This window comes from Petaurus breviceps, unplaced genomic scaffold, assembly GCF_028583685.1.
Source record: "Petaurus breviceps papuanus isolate PSGF00001 unplaced genomic scaffold, PetGlider_PUasm1.0 90822, whole genome shotgun sequence".
Classification (NCBI taxonomy): Eukaryota; Metazoa; Chordata; class Mammalia; order Diprotodontia; family Petauridae; genus Petaurus; species Petaurus breviceps.
In genome coordinates, this window is record NW_027187351.1 from 20,855,890 (window position 1) to 20,876,792 (window position 20,903).

Below are 20,903 nucleotides of genomic sequence, written 5' to 3' on the forward strand. Positions count from 1 at the left end.
GAACTTTTTTGTGCATATATACATATGTATTTGTACATATATATATGTATATTTATATGTGTATATATAATATGGAAGTATTTGGCCTACCCAAGATAATGTATTATATTAACTTCATAAAAGATAAGTTTCATGATAATAAAAAAATAGAATAGAAAGATACAAAAAAGATAGAGTAAAGGAGGTATTCAGCCTATTCTGGTAGGGAACATGGCCCCTGAGGGTTAGTTGCAAATATAATCCATGGTGTCTTTCTTGTGTAAGGACCAGAGCCACAAAAGGAGAGCAGTGACTACATCTCTTTCCAGATCACTCTAAGCAAACACAATTACTTCTGAAAACAGAAGTGCAAAATATGGGTATTGAGGGAAATTAAATTTTATTAAAAGTAACCATTGATAATGAAATAATATCAATATTAAACATTTATGTACCAAATGGAAGAGAATACATATTCTTAAAGGAAAAGTTAAGTGAATTATAATAAGTAGACAGTAAAACTGTACTATTGGGGACCTTCAGAGCTAGATAAATCTAACTAAAGAATAAATAATAAAAACATGAGGATATTAATGAACTCTTATAAAAGTTAGATATGACTGATCTCTGGAGAAAGTTGAATGGGAATAAGAAGGGATATAATTTTTCTCATTTTTACATGGTGCCTTCATAAAAATTAATTTATTATGATGTAAAAATCTCACCACCAAATGCAGAAAAGTCGAGATAGTAAATGCTGCTTTATATATAATAATGCAATAAAAATTTCATTTAACAGAAGGGTTGGGGTTTATACCAGGAATGTAGAGATTGTTTAACATAAGAAAAACTATTAGCATAATTGGGTACATAAAAAATAAACAATTAAAATTTATATGATTGTAGTAATAGATGCAGAAAAAATATATTTCAACAGTATTTTTATTAAGAACACTTGAAAATATTTGTATGAATGACTTTTCCTTAAATTAATAAAAATATCTGAAATAATCAGGAAACGCTTTGTAAGATCACTTATGAAAAAGGTGTGCTTATTGTCACCAATATTATATATATATATATATATATATATATATATATATATGTATGTTTGTATACATATAGTATTTGAAATCCTAGCAATAGTAATGAGAAGGAAAATATAAGAAATCATAATACAAAATGATATGAAAAAATATCCCTTTGTGCAAATGATATGATATTCTTTGGAAATGCCAAAGAAAATGTTTAAAAAAATTTTTTTGAATCAAGTAATAATTGTAAATCCACAGAAATCATCAGCATACCCAGATAATACAAATAAAACTCTACAATAGGAGATAGTAAATGATACCTCACTTAAAATAACTCTAAATAGTATAAAATACCTGGTAGAATACATGCAAAATAAAACTAGTGACTGTAGGAACCAAATTACCACACAAAACTTCGCTTTTTAAAAAATTAAATCGTTTAAATCATTGGAGAGATTGGGTAGACAGGGACAATGAAAATTTTAGAAATGATGATATTATGCAAACTGAATTATATATTCAAAACCACAGCAATCAAATTACCAAAAATCATTTAATGTATTAGAAAAAAAATCATCTGAAAAAAGTAAAAAGAAATAATATTTTTAAAAGTATAAAGAAAGGACCTTTAACAGTACCAGACCTTAAACTATTAAAAGGCAGTAATTATCACAATTTTTTTGGTATTTGGGGTGGAACTAACATGGCAGAATGGAAACAGTAACTTTTCTAAGGTCTTCCATGAAACACATCACTAAACCTTAAAACAATTAATCTGAACAGATTTTAGAGTTACAGAATCCACTGTGAGACAGAGAGTGGAAGAATCCAGCTCAGGAAAGTGCCCACATAAGTCTGGGCAAGGGGAGCAAAGAACAGAAGGGGGCTGCAACAGCCCGGATTAGAGTGTAGACCACAGTGGAGTGAGAAGGAGCTCCAGCCAGCAAACTCACCCACCCCAAGGGTAATTGGCAGCCATCTCATTAACACCTCACCACAGGACTGGAGAATTCTTGGAGCTGGGTAAGAGAATGCACAGGGACCACAGCAGAGAAAGTGACTTCTCCTGGTGCCATCAACCCATAGCCTTGAAGTTTAAAAATCACCTAACTGATTTTCCAGAAGCCAAGATGACAAAGTAAACTCTAGATGCTTAGATTCCCTCTCTATGACCTAAAAAAATAAAGATAAATGTCCAACCCAGAGTAAAATACTGAAAGAATAGAAATAGCCTGAAGCTTGTGAGTCATGGAGAAAGGGTATAACTGAGGCAGTAAGGACTCTGAAGTGAAGGGCTGGAGGGGTCCCTACAAGCCACACCTCACCTGTCCAGCAAGAGCCTGCTTGAGCTGTAGCACAGGGGCATAGAGGTGGAAATCTGAAGCTTCCAGACCACCCCTCCCACACAGATTACTCTATGAGCCTCAGGGCAACTCAGGGGAAAAACTCAGAATGCTGGCCTTAGCCTCAGTCTAGACACCTAGAGGCTACAGCACACAAAGTCAACAACCAGGCACCTATCTCCCAAACTGAGAAGCATGGGTCAGAGCCCTCCATACACCAGGAGCAGAAATACACTTTTAAGGTAGGAAATAGGCAATTACAATGGGCCAGAAGCAACTTGCAAAGGCAAGACCAAAGACAATAGTATCCTATTATTGAGAATGAGAAGAATCACTTTCCGAGGACATGATGGACTCTGTAAACACACCTGAGACCACAGAAGGAAATATAAATTGGTCTCAAGCCCAGAAATCATTCTTGGAAGAGCTAAAGAAAGATTTTAAAATCCAAAGTAGATAGGTTGCAGATAAATTTAAATCTACGGTAACCAAATTGGAAAAAAAAAAAAAAGTCTCACTGAAGAAAACAAATCTTTAAAAAGTAAAATTTGTAAACTAACTGGAGAATATATCTCTCTTTAAAAAAGGCCTCCAAAAATTAACTGATGAAAATAATTCATTAAAAATTTAAAAAAGTCAAATCAAAGCTCAGGAGTCTATGATGTGCCAAGAGTCAAACAAAAAAAGACAAACATGAAGATTGAAATGTTGGAAGAAAGTGTAAAATATCTCGCTGGAAAAACAACTAACCTGGAGAACAAATCCAGGAGAGAAAACCTAAGAATTATTGGTCTAACAGAAAGCCATGATGAAAAAAGCAGCCTGGACAACTTCCTCCAAGAAATTGTCAAATAAAACCATCCTGAATACCTAGAATCAGAGGGTAAAATAGTTATCAAAAAAATTCAAAAGACACTTCCTGAAAGATATTTCAAATTGAAAATTACAAGTAGCCAAATTCCAGAATTACAAGATTAAGGAGAAAATACTGCAAGCAGCCAAATAGGAAAAACAATTCAAATATTGTGGAACTACAGTAAGCATTACACAGGACCTAGCTGCTTCTACATTAAAATATCAGAGGGATTGGAATTTGATATTTTGTAAGGCAAAAGATCTAGGACTGCAACCAAGGATTAACTATCCACCAAAACTGAACATAACCTTTTAGGGAAAGAGATGGTTATTTAATGAAATAAGGGACTTCCAGACTTTCCTGATGAAAAATTTTCAGTGGAAATTTTGATCTCCAAATACAGGACTGAAGAAAGACAAAAAAGGTAAACAAGGAAAACACATACTCACACACACACACACATGCTCACACAAATTCACATAACTTGGGATTCAATATGAGTAAACTGTTTACATACATATATGAGAAGCTTATACCTGTCAGTATTGAAATGTATATGAGTATCACAACCTTCAAAAGGGATAAACATAGATAGAGAGTGAGGGTATTAGTGAACTTATCTGATGATTAAAAAATACTTATTAAGGGATCCAAAGCAACTGTAATGGGATAAAAGGAAAGGATGATGTAGAAAAAGGTAAATTATGTTATACAAAGAGACATAAAAATGTACTATGGTAAAGGGGAAGGAAAATGGCAGCTGAACATAATTTGAAAATTATTCTCACTGGTTCTGGTTCAAAGATGAATCAAATAATCTGTTAATTTTAAGATTCTAATGTGAAAAGACAAAAAAATATTAAATAGAGGGAAAAAAGATAGGGAGAGGAGCAATGTTATAAATTTTCTTTCATTGCTTTGGGGACAAAGGGGGAATAACACACTCTGATAAGTATAAAAATCTATAGGCAATAGGAGAGGTAAGGGGGGAATAAGAAAGGGGGTTTAGAAGTGAGGGAAATAGTACTAAGTGAAAAAGGTAGGTAAAGAAGGGTCGTCACAGGTAGGGTTTGCTAAGGGAGACAGTAGACAAAAGGAAAACCCTTAAGGAGGGAAATTGAGAAGCAAGAAACAAAAACACAGGCAGGGGAGGGAATAGGATGGAGGGAAAGACGCAGATAGTAATCATTACTGTGAATGGGATGAACTCTCCCATAAAATGTAGGTAGATAGCAGAAAGAATAAAAAACCATAATCCTACAATAAGTTCTTTGCAAGAAATACATTTGAAACAAGGGGATGTGCATAGGGTAAACGTGAAAGGCTGGAGTAGAATATATTATGCTTCAGCTAAAGTAAAAAAAAATAAAAGCAGGGGTAGCAATTATCTTAGATATATCAAAAACAAAAAAAGATCTAATTAAAAGGGATAAGGAAGGAAACTATATCCTGCTAAAAGGCACCATCAAGAATGAAGCAATGTCATTACTAAACATATATGCACCAAGTGGTATAGTGTCCAAATATCTAGAGGAGGGATTAAGGGAATTAGAGGAAGAAATATATAGCAAAAGTATACTAGTGGGGGACCTTAATCTCCCCGTCTCTGAACTTGATAAAACTAACCTCAAAATTAGCTAAAAAGAAGATAACCAGGCAAATAGAATTTTATAGATGCTAGATATGATAGATCTCTGGAGAAAACTGAAAGGGAATAAAATAGAATATACCTTCTCAGTGGTACATGGGAAATATACAAAAATTGACCATATACTAGGACATAAAAACTTCACAATTCAGGGCAAAAAGGCAGAAATATTAAATTCATCACTCTTACATCATGATGAAATAAATATCATATGCATAAAGGCCCATGGAAAGATAGATTAAAAAATAATGGGAAACTAAACAATTTAATCCTAAACAATGACTGGGTCAAATAAGAATTTATAGCAACAATCACTAAGTTCATCCAAGAGAATGACAATAATGAGACAACATACCAAAATTTGTGGGATGCAGCAAAGGCAGTTCTTAGCAGAAGTTTTACATCCCTGAGTGCATACATGAATAAATTAGAGAAAAGGGGGGTCCACGAATTGGGCATGCAACAGAAAAAGCTAGAAAAAAAAGAAATTGAAAATCCCCAATTAATTACTAAATTAGAAATATTGAAAACCACAAGAGAGATTAATAAAATTTAATTTAAAAATAATTATTGAATTAATAAATAAAACTAAGTTGTGGTTTTATGAAAAAATAATGAAATTGATAGACACTTAGTCAATATCATAAAAAAAGAAATTAGAAAACCAAACTTTTAGTCTCAAAAATGAAAAGGGTGAATATATCTCCAATGAAGAGGAAATTAAAAGAGTAATTAGCAATTATTTTGCCAAATTGTATGCACAAATTTTTTTTGCTTTTCTTTTTATTAATTTGTTTACTTCTAGTTTACAAGATTCAATTCCACAATTATTTGAGTTTCATATTCTGTCCCCCTCCCTAGTTTCCCCCCTCCCCCACCCATGGCAGGATAAAGTCAAGTATAGGATCTGTAAATACTTTCACATTAGACATTAGTCAGGTTATAAAGACAGATTGTATGAGATGGAATGAAAAATGGTTAGGAGGCAATAAAAGCAAAAAAGAAAAGGAAAAAGTTCAGGAGTTTGCTTCAATCTGGACACAAACTCAGTTCTTTCTAGTTATTTCTCTGGATGTAGACATCTCTCTCCATCATGAGTCTTTGGGGACTGACGTATATCACTGCATTGCTGAGAAGAGTCCAGTCTATCAAAGCTGACCATCACACATATGTTGTGTCTATAATTGTATACAAATTTCTCCTGGTTCTACTCTTCATACTCAGCATCACTTTGTATAAGCCTCTCTAAGTAAATATGAAATCATTCTACTCCTCGTTTCTTAGAGCACAATAGTATTCCATAAAATGCAAATATCACAACTTGTTCAGCCATTCCCCAATTGATGGGCACACCCTTAATTTTCAATTCTTTGCTACCACAAAAATAGTTGCTATAAATATTTTTGTACATATGGGTTCTACCTCCCACTTCTATGTTCTTGTGGGGATATAACCCTAGAAGTGGTATTGCTGGGTAAAAGGGTATGAAATTATTTATAGCTTTTTGTGCATAGCTCTAGATTGTTCTCCAGAAAGGTTGGATCAGTTCACAACTCCAGCAGCAATGTATTAGGGTTCCAATTTGCCCACATCCTCTCCAGCATTTGTCATTTTCCTGTTTTGTCATCTCAGTAAACCTGACTGGTGAGATGTGATACCTCAGAGTTGTTTTAATTTGCAATTCTCTAATCAATAGTGATTTAGAGTATTTCTTCATGTGCTTGTAAATATCTTTAATTTCTTTTTTGAAAACTGCCTGTTCATATCTTTTGACGATTTATATTGGGAAATGACTTGTATTCTTATATATTTTACACATTTCTCTGTATATTTCAGAAATGAGTCCTTTATAAGAGACATAATTTTTTAAAAATTATTTCCCAATTTCCCACCTCCCTCTTAATTTTGGTTCCATCGGCTTTGCTTGTACAGAAGCCTTTCAATTTAATGTAATCAAAAGTATCCATTGTGCATTTTATAATGCTCACCAACTCTTGTTTACTCATAAAATCTTTCCTTCTCCACAAATCTGACAGGTAAACTATTCCTTGTTTTCTGAGATTGCTTACATTATCAAATTTATACCTAAATTATCCACTCCTTTAGATTTGATTCTGGTATATGGTGTTATGTAATGGACTATGCCCACTTTCTGCCACTGTATATTCCAGTTTTCCCAGTAGGTTTTGTCAAATAGTGAGTTCTTATCTCAAAAACTGGGGTCTTTGGGTTTATGACAAAATAGATTACTATAGTCATTGACTGCTACATCTCCTGTGCCTAATCTATTCCATTGATCCACTAAGCCAGTACCGAGTAGTTTTGATGACTGCTGCTTTATAATACAGATTGAAATCTGGTATAGCTAGTTCACCTTCCCTGGCATTTCTTTTCATTAATTCCCTTGATATTCTAGACCTTTTATTCTTCCAAATGACTTTTGTTACTATTTTTTTTTACCTATTTAAAATAGTTTTTTTTTTTTGTAAATTGATTGGTATGGCACCAAATATATAATTTAATTTAGGTAAAATTGTCACTTTTATTATATTAGTTCTACCCAGCCACGAACAATTGATATTTTTCCAATTAGTTATATCTGACTTTGTGTGAAAAGTGTTTTGGAGTTGTGATCATATAGTCCCTGGGTTTGTTTTGGCAAGTAGATTGCCAAATGTTTTTTAATGTCTAAAGTAACTTTAAATGGAATTTCTCTTTCTATCTCTTGCTGTTGAATATCATTGGAAATATATAGGAATGCTAATGATTTAAGTGGGTTTATTTGATATCCTGAAACTTTGCCAAATTTATTTATTGACTCAAGTACTATTTTTTTACTTTATTCTCTAGGATTCTCTAAGCATATCATCATATCATCTGCAAAGACTGATAGTTTGGTCTCTTCTTTGCCTAATTTGATTCCTTTGATTTTTTTTCTTCTCTAATTGCTATTTCTAGTACCAGATTGAATAAGAAGGGTGACAGTGGACACCTCTAGCTTATCCCAATTACATACAATATTTACTTATGGTTTTAAATAGATGCCACCTATTATTTTAAGTTAGGATCCATTTGTTCATATACTTTCTAGTGTTTTTAATAGACATGGATGTTGTATTTTGTCAAAAGCCTTTTCTGCATCTATTGAGAAAATCATGTGTTTTCTGTTAGTTTTAATTGTTGATATGATCAATTATACTGATGGTTTCCAAAATATTAAACCATCCTTCCATTCCTGGAATAAATCTTACCTTATCGAAGTGTATCATTCTTGAGATTAGTTGCTGTAGTCTGTTTGCTAATATTTTATTTAAATTTTTTGCCTCTATATTCATGAGGGAGATTGGTCTATTATTTTCTTTCTCTGTTTGATCTCTTCCTGATTTAGGTATCAGTAACATATTTGTATCATAAAAAGAATTTGGTAGGGCTACTTCTTCACTAAATTTCCCAAAAAAGTTTTTAGAGTATTGTAATCAATTGTTCTTTAAATTTGATAGAATTCACTAGTAAATCTATCTGCCCCTGGAGATTTTTCCCAGGGAATTGACTGATAGATTGTTCAATTTCTTTTTCTGAGATACGGTTATTTAAGTAAATTATTTTCTCTTCAGGTAATCTTGGCAACTTTTATTTTTGTAAATATTCATCTTTTTCCTAAGATTGTCAAATTTATTTGCATACAATTGGGAAAAATAATTCCTAATTATTATTTTTATTTCCTCTTCATTGGAGGTAGATTCACCCTTTTCATTTTTGACACTCATAATTTGGTTTTCTTCTTTCTTTTGTTTTATCATATTGACTAAGTCTATCAGTTTTGGTGTTTTTTTTTTCATAAAACCAGCTCTTAGATTTATTTATTAATTTGATAGTTTTCTTAATTTCAATGCTATTAATCTCTCCTTTGGTTTTCAGTATTTCTAATTTAGTATTTAATCGAGTTTTTTTTTAATTGTTCTTTTTCTATTTTTGTCAATTACATGCCAATTTATTGATCTCCCTTTTCTCTAATTTAATCATGTATGCATGCACTCGGGTATATAAAATGTCCCCTAAGAACTACCTTTAATGAATCCCACACATTTTGGTATGTTGTCTCATTATTATCATTCTCTTGAATGAAATTACTAATTGTTTCTATAATTTCTTGTTTGACCCACTCATTCTTTAGGATTAAATTGTGTAATTTCCAATTAGTTTTTAGTCTGTCTTTTGATGGCTCTTTATTGCTTATAATTTTTATTGCATCATGAATTAAGAAGGATGCATTTAATATTTCTGCCTTACTCCACAGAATTTTGAGGTTTTTATGCCCTAGAACATGGTCAATTTTTGAGTATGTGCCATGAACCTCTGAGAAGAAAGTATATTCCTTTTTATCCCCATTCAGTTTTCTCCAGAGATCTATCATGCCTACCCTCTCTAACATTCTCTTAACCTCCTTAACTTCTTTCTTGTTTATTTTGAACTTTGATTTATCGAGTTCAGAGAGGGTGAGATTAAGGTCTCCCACTAGTATAGTTTTGCTATCTAGTTCTTCCTCTAATTCCTGTACCTTTGCCTGTAGGAATATGTATGCTATATCACTTGGTGTATATGTGTTAAGTAATTATATTGCTTCATCCCAAATGGTACTTTTTAGCGGGATATAGTTTCCTTCCTTATCTCTTTTTATTAGATCAAATTTTGCTATTTCTTTATCTGAAATAAGAATTACTACCCCTGCTTTTTTTTTTTTTACTTTAGCTGAGGCATGATATGTTTTACTCTAGTCTTTTACCTTTACCCTGTGTGTATCCCTTTTTTTCAGATGTCTTTCTTTTAAAGTGTATATTGTGAAATTATGATTTTTTATCCATTCTGCTATGCACCTCTGTTTTATGGGAGAGTTCCTTCCATTCACATTTCCATTTATGATTATTATCTGTTTATATCCCTCCATCCTATTCCCTACCCTGTTAATGCTTATATTTTTCATCCCATTCTCCTTTCCCTTCCTTACAAATTTTCCCTTTGACCACCACCTCCCTCAGTATTCCCTTAGCCCCCTTCCCTTTTCCTCCCATTTCCCCTTACTTCTTCCCTCCCTAATGACCTCTCCCACCTTTTGTAGCCCTTTTCTCCTCCTACTGCCTGTAGAATATTTTTATACTTAATGAAGTATGTTATTTCTTCTTTGCACCAAGAGTGACAGGAGTAAATCTTATGCGAAGCTCTCCCCTCTTTCCTTCTAATATGATATGTTGTAAGTCTCTTCTCCATAGAGTTCTATACTTAACTGGTTGTTATTCCCTACTCACACCAGAACCAATGAGGGAAAAGCTCATATAGTATTCATCTCCCTCCCTTCTTTTCCTCTGCTATATTGTTTTAATGCCTATTTGCGTGACATAATTTACCCTTTTCCACTTCATTCATTCCTGTTCTTCCACTGCAGTCCCTTTGTAACCCTTAATAAGATTGTTTTCTATTCATCATTTTGTGTATTTTATGCTCATACCCTCTACTTGTCTATAAACAATTTGGTCTTATTAAATAACAGGGTGAGTGTGTGTGTGTGTGTGTGTGTGTGTTTTCCTTGTTTACCATTCTATATCACTCTTGCATCTTGTAATTGGAGGTTGAATTTTCCATTGAGCTCTGACTTTTTCATAAGGAAGGTCTGGAAATCTGTTATATCATTGAATGACCATATCTTTGCATGGAAGAATATCCTCAGTCTCACTGGGTAGGTGATCCTTGGTTTTAACCCGAGCTCTTTTGCCTTCCAGAAAATTTTATTCCACTGCCTCCGATCTTTCAGTGTAGAGGCTGCCAAATCCTGTGTGATCCTCACTTTGGGTCCTCGATATTTCAATTGTTTCTTTCTGGCCACTTGAAGTATTTTCTCTTTTATTTGGTAGTTCTTTAATGTGGCCACAACATTTTGAGGACTTTTCAGTTTGGGATCTCTTTCAGGAGGTGTCCAGTGAATTCTTCCAATTTCCATTTTACCCTCAGTTTCTATTATCTCAGGGAAATTTTCCTTAATGAGCTTTTAGAGAATGTGTTCCAGGCTCATTTTTTCTTCGTGATTTTCTGGTAGGTCTATGATTCTAAGATTATTTCTCTTGGATCTGTTTTCCAGGTGAGTTATTTTCCATTGAGATATGTTACCCCTTTTTCCAATTTTCCATTCTTGCTGTTTAGTTTGACTAATTCTTGGTTCCTCATAGAGTTATTTGTTTCCATTTAGTTGATTCTAGTTTTTAGCAAATCATTTTCTTGGCTAATTTTTGGAGTTCCATTTCCATATCAAACAATTTTCTTTTTAAGGAGCTGCTTTCTTCATTATAATTTTTATCTAATTATGCAATTTTGATTTTAAAAGAGTTATTCATTTTGTTTTCTATCTCTCTCATTTAGTTTTCAAAGTTCCTTTTTAGCTCATCTATTATAGCTTTCTGTGCTTGGGATCTGTTCCCTGTTTATATTTCCCCTGCAAGTGTGGAATCCACATTGTCTCCCCTATGAGTTTGGTTCCTCCCTCTAAGGATATTAGGACTCCAGAGTTTTTGTAGTCTGCTTTCTACCCATTTTGAGGCAGGGCCCTAGCCTTGCCCCTCCTCTAAGATTCCCAAGCCTTTACTCTTGAGAGTTTTGCCCTGGAGCAATAGTTACTATGTGTTCAGTTTGGGAGGTTGTTGGAGCAGGCAGCATTCATTCTGCCATCCTGCTCCTTGGAGGTCCTAATAAGGGCTTTTTTTTTTTTATTTCTGGGATATGGAGTGGTAGTCTCAGGGGCATTTGCTGTCCTGGAAGGTGCCCTGCCTTGTTCTTTCCAGTCCCAGTCCTTTGGCGATAAGCCTGGTAGTGGCCCTTGTGGTTGGTGGGATGACTTGCCCCAGAAGTTGATCAGCCCTCCTTCTGGTGTGCTGCCTTCTCGGCCAATCTCTGTGCAGCTACTGCCTTCCCGGCCTGCCTCTATGCACATAAATTTGACAATCTTATTGAAATGGATGAATATTTATAAAAATATAAGTTAGCCAATTAACTGAAAAGGAATTAAATTACTTAAATAACCCCTTCTCAGAAAAAGAAAACGAACAAGTCATCATTAAACTCCATAGGAAAATGTTTCCAGGGCCAGATGGATTTACTAGTGAATTCAATCAAACATTTAAAGAACAATTGATTCCAATATTCTACAAACTAATTGGGAAAATTATTGAAGAAGGAGTCTTATCAAATTCTTTTATGACTCAAATATGTTACTGATATCTGAATCAGGAAGAGATAAAATGGAGATAGAAAATTGTAGTCCAATTTCCATCATGAGTATAGATAACAATAATTTTAAATAAAATATTAGCAAAAGGTTACAGCAACTTATCACAATAATAATACACTTTGATAAGGTATGATTGATTCCAGGAATGCAAGGATGGTTTAATATTTGGAAAACCATCAGAATAATTGGTTGTATCAACAATAAAACTAGCAGAAAGCACAGGATTATCTCAATAGATGCAGAAAAGGCTTTTGACAAAATACAATATCCATTCCTTTTTAAAACACTAGAAAGTATAGGAATAAATTGAGTCTTCCCTAAAATAATATGAAGAATATATTTGAAGCCATCAGCAAGTATTATATGTAATGTGGATAAGCTAGAAGCATTTCCTATAAGATCAGGTGTAAAACAAGGGTGTCCATTATCACCCCTCTTTATCAATCTGGTACTAGAAATGTTAGCAGTAGCAATTAGAGAAGAAAAATAAATCAAAAGGAACAAATTAGGCAGAGAGACCAAGCTATCATGCTTTGCCAATGATATGATGATATATTTAGAGAATCAAGTAAAAATATGCTTGAGACAATAAATAAATTTGCCAAAGTTGCAGGATATAAAATAAACCCACATAAATCCTTAGCATTTGTGTATACTTTTTTTTTGAGCAGAGAACATGCTTTATTGAGAAATAGATACAGAACCGCACATTCTACCATGTGTGGAAAAGGGTTCAGCTTCTATATAAGAAAGGCCTATAGGGGTGGCTAGGTAGCACAGTGAGTAAGAGTACTGGCTCCAGGGTCAGTATGACCTGGGGATCGAATCGCAGGCTCAGACAATTAGTACCCACCCAGACACACCTGGCCATGTAACCTTGAGCCAGTTACTTAACTCCGATTGCTTAAAAAAATTAAAAAAAAAAAAATAAAGGCCTGTACCCCTCAGGAGAAAATCCCCAGCCAACTTGCTTCTGTAATCGACATACTAGGGTGACACGGAAGCTTGGGGCTGGGAGGAAAAGAAGGGAAGCCTCCACTGTACATACTTCTAATAAAGTCCAATAACAAGAAATAAAGAGGCATTCCATTTAAAGTTACTGTAGACATTATAAAATGTTTGCGAATCTGCCTGCCAAAACAAACCCAGGATCTATGTGAACACAACTACAAAACACTTTTCACACAAGTAATTTAGATGTAACTAATTGGAAAAACATCATTTGCTCATGGCTGAGTTGATCTAATATAATAAAAATGATATTTTTACCTAAATTTAATTACATATTTAATACCATACTAAACAATTTAGCCAAAAAATTAAACTAGATAGCTAGAAAAACTAGTAACAAAATGCATTTGGTAAAACAAAAGGTACAGAATATAAAGGGAGTTAATGAAAGGAAATGCTGGGGAAGGAGGACTAGCTATACCAGATTTTTGTCAGTATTATAAAGGAGCAGTCATCAAAACTACTTGGTACTGGATTAGGAATAGTGTAATGGATCAATGAAATAGATTGGGGACACAACAGTCAGCAATCAATGCCTATATTAATCTACAGATTGGTAAACACAAAGACCCCAGTTTTGGGCATGAGCACCCACTATTTGGCAAAAAGTGCTAGGAAAACTGGAATATTGTGTGGCAGAAATTGTGCACAGATCATTATCTAACATTGTACATTAAAATCGACTCTAAATGGGTAAATTATCTAGGTATAAAGGCTGATACTGTAAGCAATCTGGGAAAGCAAGAAATCATTTACCTGTCAGATTTGTGGATAGGGGAAGACTTTATGACAGAACAAGAATAAGAGAGCAGTATAAAATGCAAAATGGATAATATCAATTATATTAAATTGAAATGCTTATGTACAAAAAAAGCAAATGTAACCAAGATTAAGAGGGACATGGAAAATTGGGAAAGAATTTTTATAATCAATGATTCTGATAAAGGCTTCATTTCTAAAATATACAGAGAATTGAGTCAAATCTATAAGAATACAAGTCTTTCCCTAGCTAATTAAGGGTCAAAGGAAAATAACAGTCAGTGTTCAGAGGAGGAAATTAAAGATAACTATAAGCATATGAAAAAGTGCTCTAAATAACTATTGATGAGATTAATGCAAATGAAAACAACTCTGAAGTACCATATCTCACCTGTCAGATTGACAAAGATGAAAAAACAGGAAAATGACAAATACTGTAGAGGATGTAAAAAATTTGGAACACTAATGCATTGCTGGTGGAGTTGTGAACTGATTCAACCATTCTGAAAAGCAATCTGCAGCTATGCACAAAGGGCTATCAATAATATCATACCCTTTGACCCAGCAATACCACTTCTAAGGTTGTATCCCAAAGAGGTCATAGAAGTGGGAGGAAGAGCCATAGGTACAAAAATATTTATAGCAACTCTTTTTGTAGTGGCAAAGAATTGGAAATTAAGGGAATGCCCATCAATTGGGGAATGGCTGAATAAGTTTTTGTATATGAATATAATAGAATACTATTTTGCTATAAGAAAATAGGAGCAGATGGACTTCATATTTACCTGGAGAGGCTTATACGAACTAATGCTGTGTGAGAAGAGCAAAAGTAGGAGAAATTTGGACACATTTACAGACACAATCTATGTGTGATGACCAAGTTTGATAGAATGGACTCTTCTCAGCAATGCAGGGTAATAAGTCAACTCCAAAAGACTCATATGGAGAGAGATGTCTACATTCAGAAAAAGAACTAGAAAGAACAGAGTTTGAATTTAGATTGAAGCAAACTACCTGTTCTCTTTCATTTTCTTGTTCGGTTTTGTTTCCCCTTTTCCATTGTTAATTCCATCTGATGCAATTCTTCTTTATAACTTGAATAATGTCTAATGTGAAAGTATTTGCAAATCCTATACTTGATAGTATGCTCCTATATAGTGGGGAGGAAAGGTAGGGGGAGAAAATTTGAAACTCAAGGAATCGTGGAACTGAATCTTGTAAACAAAAAGTAAACAAATTAATAAAGAAGAAAAAACCAAAAAAGTATTTTTTATTGAGTAAGAAATAGTAATATAGAATAATGGAACTAAGGAGACATACAATTTACAATAGCACATAACCTAATTAACTTGTATTTGATAACTATAAAGTTGGGGATAAGAATTAATTATTTGGTAAAAATTTTGGGAAAACCTGGAAAATAGTAGTCAAAAACATTGCCTGGACCAATATCTCACAACATTTAAAAAGAAAAGGTCAAAATTGACATATGACCAAACTATATAGAGAGATTTTGCAAGAAAACTTGAAGATAGAACATATAACTTATCAGATTTAGGGATAGGTGAACTCTTTCTGAAAAAAAAAAACAAGGGACAGAAAATGTGCTTAAAATGGATTGTTTTGATCACATTGAATGAAATGAGTATAGCTAAGATTAGAAGGCATAAGAAAAATTTGGAGAGGGATTTATAGATACAGAGATAGATAGCTATGTAGAGAGATAGATATTTATCAGATAAATATCTCATAACTAAAATATATGAGGATCTTTTTCAAATATATAAGAATAGGAGTTATTCTCCAGATGATAAATGGTCAAAGGATATGAACAGGTAGTTTTCAAAGGAAGAAATCAGAATAATTCATAGTCACATAAACAGGCTTTAAATCATTATTTGTAGATAAATGCATATTAAAACAAATTTTAGAGATATTTTTAAACTTACTATTTTGGCTAAAATGATCGAAGGGAAAAATGACAAATGTTGGAGAGAATGAGGAAAAGTTGGGACATTGATTCCTTTTTGGTGGAAATTGGAAATGACACAAATATTTTGTAAAGCAATCTGGAATTATTCCCAAATAGTTATTAAACTACCTATACCCTTTGAACCAGCAATACCACTATTTGTTATATTTCTCAAGATGACTAGGGAAGAAGGAAAAGAACTTATGTGCTCCAGAATTTTTAAGGCCTGTTTCTGATGGAAAAGGACTGGAAATTTCAGGGTTGCCCACCAATTGGGGAATAGCTATAAATTTTGTGGTATATTAATGTGATTGAATACTAGCATATTATAAAAATGATGAGCTTAATGATTGTATAAAAACATGTAAAAACTTGCACAAAATAATGAAGATTGAAATTATGCAAATCAAGAGAACAGTGATTACAGTAACGGTGATATTATTTTAAGGATAACTTTGCAGAAGGGTGGGGAATAGTAGTGAGAAGGGTAGCTAAAGAGGAGAGGTGAACAGGGAGGGAATTCTGAGGGAGGTTGTGGTCAAAAGGAAAACTCTTCAGGAGTGGGAAAGAGAAGAAAGGAATAAAAACAAACAGGGGAGGGAAGAAGATGGAGGGAAAGATAGAGAGAAATCACAATGGTGAATGTGAATGGGATGAACTCTCCTATAAAAGGGAAGAAGATAGCAGAATGGATAAAAAACCGTAATCCTACAATATGCTGTCTACAAGAAACACATTTGAAACAAGGGGATAATCACAAGGTAAAGGTAAAAGGCTGGAGTAGAATATATTATGCTTCAATTAAAGTAAAAAAAAAAAACAAGCAGGGGTAGCAATCCTTATCTCAGATGAAGCAAAAGCAAAAAATAGATCTAATTAAAAGAGATAAGGAAGGAAACAGTATCCTGCTAAAAGGAATCATTGAGAATGAAGCAATATCATTACTTAATGTATACACACCAACACATACAGCATGCAAATTCCTAGAACAGTAATTAAGGGAATTAGAGGAAGAAATAGTTAGCAAAACTATACTAGTGGGGGACCCCAATCTCCCCATATCTGAACTTGATAAACCTAACTTCAAAATAAGCAAGAAAGAACTTCAGAAAGTGAATAGAATTTTAGAGAGGGTAGATATGATTGACCTATGGAGAAAGTTGAATGGAGATAAAATGAATATACAATCTTAACAACAGTGCATGGCAAATACAAAAAACATTCACCAAGTACTAGGGCATAAAACCCTCACAATTCAGTGTGGAAAGACAGAAATATTAAATGCAGACTTCTCAGATCATGATACAATAAAAATTAAGTGCAATAAAGGGCCAAAGAAAAGTAGAATAAAAACTAATGGGAAACTAAAAAAAAGTGGGTTAAACAAGAAATCATAGAAACAATCAGTAACTTCATTTAAGGAATGACAGTAATGAGGCAATATAACACATCCTGTGGGATGCAACAAAAGCAGTTTTTAGGGGAAGTTTTATATACCTGAATGCATACATGAATAAAATAGATAAAATGGGGGTCAATAAAATGGGCATGCAATTGAAAAAGCTTAAAAAAAACAATGAAATATCCCCAATTAAATACTAAATTGCAAAAAAAAAATGAAAACCAAAGAAGGGATTAATAAAATTTAAATCATAAAAACTGTTGAATTAATTAATAAAACTAAAGGCTGGATTTCTGAAAAAAATAAGAAAAAAAACTTTATTTAATATAATAAAAAGGAAAGAAAAAAAGTATGAGTACCAAAAATGAAAAGGGTGAATCCTTCTCCATTGAAGAGGGAAATAAAACAAAAATTAGGAATTATTTTGCCCAACTTTATGTTTATAAATATAATAATTTTAGTGAAATGAATGGATGTTTACAAAAAATATAAGTTGCACTGATTAACTGAAGAGGAAGTAATTTACTTAAATAATCCCATCTCAGAAAAAGAAATTGAACAAGTCATCAATGAACTCCCTAGGAAAAAATCTCCAGGGCCAGAAGGATTAACTAGCAAATTCAATCAAACATTTAAAGAACAATTAATTCCAATACTTCACAAACTATTTGGAAATTTGAAGAAGCAGTCCTACCAAATTCTTTTTATGACACATATATGGTACTGTTATGTAAATCAGGACGACACAAAATGGGGAAAGACGATTATAGACCAATTCCCCTCAAGAATATAGATACAAAAATTTTAAATAAAATTACCAAAAATACTACAACTTATTATGAGAATGATAGATTTTAATAAGTTAGTATTTATTCCTTGAATGCAAGGGTGGTTCAATTTTAGGAAAACTGTCAGAAAAATTGATCACATCAACAACAAAATTAGCAGAAACTATATGATGTCAATAGATGAAGAAAAGGCCTTTGATAAAATATAACAGGCATTCCTTTAAAAACACTAAAATATAGGAATAAATGGGGTCTTCCTTAAAATAATGAGTATCTATCTAAAACCATCATCAAGTATTATACGTAATGGGGATAAGCCAGAAGCATTTCCAAAAGAATGAGGGGAGAAACAGTATGTCCACTATCACCACTCTTATTCAATCTGGTACTAGAAATGTCAGCAGCAGCAATAAGAGAAGAAAAAGACATTGAATGGATCAAATTAGGCAAAGAGGAGACTGAAGTATCACTCTTTGAAAATGATATGATGATATACTTAGAGAATCCTAGAGAATCAAGTAAAAACCTACTTGAGATAATAAATAAATTTGCCAAAGTTGCCAGATATAAAATAAACCCACATAAATCTTCAGCATTCAAATGTACTTCTAACAGAGTCTAACACCAAAAAATAGAAAGAGGCACTCAATTCAAAGTTACTGTACATGTTATAAAACATTTGGTAAACTAACTGCCAAAACAAACTCAGGACCTATAAGAAAACAATTATGAAAGACTTTTCACAAAAATAAATTCAGATCTAACTAAATGTAGAAACAGCAGTTGCTTTTGGCTGGGTCAAGCTAATATAACAAAAATGACAATGTTACCTAAATTAAATTACACATCCAATGTCATAGATATCTACCAAAAAATACTTTATAGAGCTAGAAAACGTATTAACAAAATTCATTTGAAAGAACAAAACTTCCACCATATTAAGGCAATTAATGTAAAGAAATGTGAGGGAAGGTAACCTAGCCATACCAGATTTTAATCTGTACTATAAATCAGCAGTTATCAAAACTGCTTGGTGGATCAATGGAATAGGCTGAGTACACAAGAAACAGCAGTCAATGACTATAGTAATCTACTGTTTGATAAACACAAATAACTCAATTTTTGGGATAATAACTCACTTTTTTTTACAGAAACTGCTGGAAAAACTGGAATATAGAATGGCAGAAACTGGGAAGAGAACAATATCTAACACTGTATACCAAAATCAAGTTGAAATTCGTCCATGATCTAGGTATAAAAGATTGTGCTATAAGCAACCTGGGAGAGCAAGGAATAGTTTACCTGTGAGATCTATGGAGCAGGGAAGATTTTATGAGAAAACACGAGTTAGAGAGCATTATAAAATGCAAAATGGATAATTTGGATTACTTTAAATTAAAAAGTTTATGTACAAACACTGCTGTTGTAACCAATATTAAGAATGAAATGGAAAATTGGGAAAGAAATTTTACTACCATTGTCTCCAAAAAGGCCTCATTTCTAAAATATACTGAGAGTCGAGTCAAATCAAGAAGAATACAAGTAATTCCCCAGTTCATAAATGGTCAAAGTTTATGAACAGGCAATTTTCAGAGGAAGAAATTAAAGATATCTATAAGCATGTAAAAAAATGTTCTACATCACTATTGATTAGAGAAATGAAAATCAAAAGAACTCTGAGGTACTACTCTCAAACAATCTTAGATTGGATAAGATGACAAAATAGGATAATTATACATTCTGCAGAGGAGGTGGAAAAATTGGAACACTAATGCATTATTGATGGAGTTGTGCACTGATCTTACCATTCTGGAAAGCAATCTGGAGCCATGTCCAAAGTGCTATAAATAACTGCATACCCTTTGACCTAGCAATAGCAGTTCTAGGTTTGCATCCCAAAGAGATCATATAAGTGATAGGAGGATGCATATGTACAAAAATACTTATAGCAGCTCTTTTTGTGGTGGCAAAGAATTGGAAATTAAGGGGATGACCATGAATTGGGTAATGGCTAAGCAAGTTGTGGTATATGAATGTAATGGAATACTATTTTGCTATAAGAAACGAGCAGCCAATGGGGTTTATGATAACCTGGAGAGACTTATATAAACTCATGTTGGGTGAAAAGAGCAGAACTAGGAGAAATTTGTACACAATTACTGACACAACATATATGTGACAACTAACTTTGATAGACTGGCTTTCTTTCAGCAATATAAGATTATAAGACAACTCCAAATTACTCATGATGGAAAGATATATCAACACCCAGAGTAACAGCTACAGAGCCTAAATGCAGAGTGAAGCAAACTACTTGCTGTCTTTCTTTTTTTATGTTTTGATTCCTCTTTCCCATTGTTCATTCCATTGGTTATAATCCTTTTTCAATATGACTGAATTTTAATGTGAAGGTATTTGTAGATCCTATATTTGATACTGCCATGGGGGAGGGGGGACCTTAGTGGAAATGGGAGACTCAAGGGAATATGAAACTGAATGTCTTAAACTAAAAGGAAATAAATGAATTAATAAAACAAACTGCAAAAAAAGAATGAATTTCATTAAATAAGTTTTTTTAGCTATTATAAATACCCAAATTAATTATAAAGGGCATAGGGGGAAAGACCCTGTCTGTATCCAGAGAAAGAAGAGATAAATAGAAGCAATTTTACTTACATACATATGCCCCCTACTCCATTTATCTCTCTCATACCCCTCATAAATACAGCTATTTTGTATAATTTTAGCCATATCAAAGGAGTGAAACAAAAAAGGGAAAAAATAAATTAGTTGTATATATATATATATATATATATATATATATATATATATATATAT